We start from the raw sequence: 5000 nt of genomic DNA, 5'->3' as shown, positions 1-5000 counted from the left end.
GTTCACTTTTTGAGACAATTCAGCGAAAGAAACTAGGTTTAAGGTGTGCAGGTGGCTCATGAATGGCAGAGACATGGACAGTGTCAATGCCCTAGAGACTGCCCATATATCCATATGATCAAACCCCAAGCCCTTCTCCAATCAAGCTATGACCAGGAAGGGCCAGGCAATGGCTGCTGAGGACTCAGCAGGTAGACCTGTAGGCTCCCCAAAGCCCCCCAACCTTACCTCACAAGGATGGCGAGTTTGCGATACTAAAACCAAAAATATATGGAGCTTGAGCGGGTCTATCTCCCGTCCAGCAGAACACCAAGCAGGGATGTTTCCAACAGGCCATCACATCCCTTTAAAACAAAGGGGAATGTATGCCCTGTCAACTATCTAGACAAGTATAAGACAGTCTAGCTTTATATATATATATATATATATATATATATATAAAGCTAGACTGTATACATGTACATTTATATACATACATATACTGTATACATATATATACATATACATACATACATACGGTATACATACATATATATACGTATATACATATATATATATACATATATATATACATATACATATATTTATATATATGTGTATATTATATATACATATATATATATATACATATATACATATACATATACATATGCATATATATGCATATATATACATATGCATATATATGCATATATATACATATACATATATATGCATATATATACATATACATATATATGCATATATATACATACATATATATGCATATATATACATATATATAAATATATATACATATATATACATATACATGTACATATATATACATATATATATATATATATATATATATATATATTTTATATGTACATACATATATATACATATATATATGCATATATATATACATATACATATATATGCATATATATATATGCATATACATATATATGCATATATATATATGCATATATATACATATACATATATATACATACATATATATGCATATATATATACATATACATATACATACATATATATATATATATATATATACATATACATATATGTACATATATACACATACATATATATTCACATACATATAAATACACATATATATATATATATAAACATATACATATATATTCACATACATATAAATACACACATATATATATACATATATATACATATACATATATATACAAATATACACATACATATATATTCACATGCATATAATACACACATATATGTACATATATACACATACATATACATATATACATATACATATATACACATTATATATATATATATATATATATATATATATATATACAAAGCATACATACTAATATTTACTGACAGCCATTTCCAATAAATGAAGGAAAATGAGAGTTAAACGTTTAGGTTTTACGACAAGATACTTTGGAGAAAGTGACTAGTACTGCCTCCAAGTTGCTAACAAAAAAATTACATTTACATTGTCGATTATGGAACATTAAAAAGTTTCCCACAAATTGCCTTATGATCATAATTACTGAAATACGATTTTGAGAACATTATTTATGGACATTTCAAGTTCCAAAGGTTTCGAAGCTCTGGGTTTCAATATATAACAATAACAGTGCATTCAACGAAAATATATATTTAGTTCGATCTAAACATGAAAATTCCTCAAATCGACGAATTCAACACAGTTAGCGATTAGTACCGATATACACTTTACAGAAATGTTTACTTCCCTCGAACCAAGAATATATATATTTCCTTGCTAAATTATACAATGTAATTAGCAGACATTGATTAGCAGAAAAATCGACCTAATGGATACAGGTATATGAAGAATTCACAACGAAGATATTTAGGGCCTACTACACTATTACGAGTGCATAAGGGTCGATTCACACTATTGGTCCAGTAGAGCTTCAAACACATATCTTATTAAATCTCTAAACAAAACAATTTATCTTGTCATTTAATCCAAAAATTCCTAAAAACGTCAAATACCACGGATTTTCTCAAGGCAAATCTAGCATACAGGGTGGCATTAAATCCTCAACATAAAAAGGCGGCCACTTCTAGAATAAAAAAAAAAAACTGTTCTACTGCACATTTGAAACGTACTTACCTTATGAACCTGATGAGTAACTCGACTCTCACAGAAAACTTTTGTTCTCCAGAACTCTCCATCTCGCCTGTAAAACCTACTTCAAGTGGAGAGCTTCATGCGTCGAACACACCTTTATAAAAGCACGGCGAATAATGTTCAATACAGACACAACCCGGAAAAAAGTCAAGTATTGGCGTTTGCCAGTGTCAGTGGCGAGAGAAAGGTAAGTGCTCAAACAACTGTTCAGAAGAACTAACTGCGCGTGGTTAATTTATTTTTTGGCAATATTAAAGAATATTTATATTAATTTAGCATGAAATGGTAGAAATATGCAGGTGAATACCTGCTGTCATAAGAATATGGAGATTTGCTTACATGAATTTCGGTACAGTTAACGACAAGCTATGGCGATATCTGGTCCATGAAACTTTTACCCGTAAAACTACCGTTTCCTATACATTAATTAAAGTGATATCGTTACGTAACTAATTATACTATGCTAATTTAGTCATCATAATTTTGTTACAAAGAGATATTACCTCTAGCTTGGCACAATGTGACCAAAATGCATGAAATCAACTTCAGACCACTGACCTTTGATAAACGCCAGAATAACGCCTGTATAAATTATTTCACAAACAATCAGAGGTAAAAATAGGTTGCAATAACAAAACAACAAGTTGATTTAGGATATATTTGGTTCATTTACATTTTCAAAAACATTAAAAAGTTTGAAATGGTGAACGTTTTCACTACCAAAGTCTGATTATTCCTTGCCGGATTGCTAAAACCCAAGACGGAAGACAACGATGAACGAGTCCCTCACTTTCCCCAGGCGATGCCTATACTTTTCACGCAGTGAGTGGCACATTTGCTAATATCATCTTTAAACAATATGTTATTAATTTCTATACACTTGAGACGACGCTAATGCTTGGGTTCACTGCTAAACATGGTTACCCTGGGGAATATGAAGACCATACTATGAACAAACCAACTGTATACCTTAACTAAGTTTTCGCCCCGCCTCCCTAGACCCATCCCATGGATCTAGAGTCTAGACCGTGGGTGAGGGGTAATTTTATCTTTGTAATACCAAGCACTAAAGCTTGCATTACTAATCAGGGCTATGGAGTGTCTAAAACAATAAGTTTTATTTTAATTAATACATAGGATGGGCATTTTGGCAAATATCAAAATACACGAGTTGTACATATGTCCTCCAGAACCTCCCGCGTATGGGATACTTGTACTAATATTCAGGTATTCACTAGATACTAATGCAAGTAAATGACCGACTACAGGCACAGGCAAGACTTTCACCGGTAATTCTTAAAGCTTTTATTTTTACTCTATCATTAGATAATAATATTCATAACTCTATTTAAGTTTAATTTAGACGATTGGCTACTAAACGCTGGACTTCTATACACAAACTCCGGTCATTTCTGAACTTCATTTCTAACCGATATTTCTTTTCAACCATTCCAAATCACGGCACATTGGGTGATTTTACGGGTTCCAAGCACCCGTATGTATAATCAAGATACATATAAATTTAAATAAACTTCCCCTTCTCACCAAAGTCTATTAGGCCTATTCAGCCCAAGTCCTTAATTCAGCCAAGACCAATGTTGACCAGCCTATACATAGGATTGCCTTGTTCGTTCGTTCGTTTTAGATTGCCATACCTTACGTAAGACACAGGATCTTGCATTGGCAGCCCGTAGAAGGATTGTCTTCAGTAGCCTAAACCTAACAGCTTTCTATTTTCCCCACCAAAGCTGAGATCTAGACACGTTTTGAAGCATGCATAAGCTTTCTCTACAAATTACCTACCGTTATATGCTGCCTTTGACATGCATTACCTTTCAGGACATTTATTCTAGCATGACTTTCATGAACATGGATATGGTTCCTCAAGAAGTTTGTCTATACTTTCGGCAGCATTTAAAAAAAGAATAACTAAAATAAGTGCCTCATGACACTTTTTATGAACGCATATATCCAACGTCATTTGACTCATTATGTTTACTTGTAGTCGATACAGAACAGAGATTATTCATATCACTCGTTACTGCAAATTATGATAAATGTGACAAAAAAAATGACAAACCTTAATACAAATAAAAAACATCCAAAGTTGTTCACACGTAGACAGCGAGTTTGTTAATTCTATGACGACGGAAAACTGATTGTGTAAACAGTTCTACAATTGTTGTTGTTGTTTACTTCAATAGACTATTTGGGAAGCTAGAGTTAACTTTCTTTCCCCACCGTCTACTATGTGGTTTAATTGAAGAGGAATTTCTTCAAATTTCACTAAGAAGTTATTCCTTCTGTACGTCTTATCTCACACGTGACGCTAAATCAGTTTGGACTGAAAATGATCTTACGGAGAAATCAGTGGCCATCAAATTTAGTTCTTCAAGTTTTAAGTCAAATAATTCATACCTTATTTATGGTAATGAGTAAAGAATGGAGAAAATCATAAGTTAGACTATTGGATATTTAAGCTTTTAGTAATGAATAATAAAAATTAAAAATAATGTATTTCAGTAACACTCGAGATGTCAACTTAAAAACCTAGTCTTTAGTAATACCATACTTAATAAAAGTACAAATCCAATATCAAATGCCGTAAGGCATTAATAAAACTTATATAAACGGTAAATAACTATTTTTTTTTATCTCTTTAAGATCACTTAAAGACACGAGTTTATGACAAATTAAAAAAAAAATATGAAAAAATCCTGAGATTTTTTCATTTCGACGAATCAAAGATTTCTCTCAACCGAGCAACTGTTTCTTTCTTCCAAGCATTAAATACTTTCATATAATCTAATGGACGTCTTAAAGTTCTTTTCGTTCCTATTTA

The 5000-nt window shown here is 31.7% G+C and overlaps 1 protein-coding gene and 1 long non-coding RNA gene across 5 annotated transcripts in view; both read right to left on the bottom strand.

Annotated features, from left to right (window-relative positions):
* Positions 1-2258, bottom strand: part of LOC137614780 (uncharacterized) — a 76275-nt gene extending 74017 nt beyond the window's left edge. The window contains exon 1 of the long non-coding RNA XR_011039156.1: positions 2141-2258. This is a non-coding gene — a long non-coding RNA (uncharacterized lncRNA). The remainder of the gene's footprint in view (positions 1-2140) is intronic.
* Positions 2259-2800: 542 nt separating this feature from the next.
* LOC137615476 (A disintegrin and metalloproteinase with thrombospondin motifs 6-like) overlaps positions 2801-5000 on the bottom strand; it is a 438455-nt gene continuing 436255 nt past the window's right edge. For all 4 annotated transcript variants that reach the window (XM_068345383.1, XM_068345386.1, XM_068345384.1 and 1 more), the window contains exon 24: positions 2801-5000. This exon is cut by the window's right edge and continues 172 nt beyond it. The gene's annotated coding sequence lies outside the window, so the exon portion shown is untranslated.

This window comes from Palaemon carinicauda, chromosome 21 (assembly GCF_036898095.1).
Source record: "Palaemon carinicauda isolate YSFRI2023 chromosome 21, ASM3689809v2, whole genome shotgun sequence".
In the NCBI taxonomy this organism is placed as follows: Eukaryota; Metazoa; Arthropoda; class Malacostraca; order Decapoda; family Palaemonidae; genus Palaemon; species Palaemon carinicauda.
Note: the sequence above shows the minus strand (reverse complement) of the source record. Positions and strands in the feature narration are given on the sequence as shown.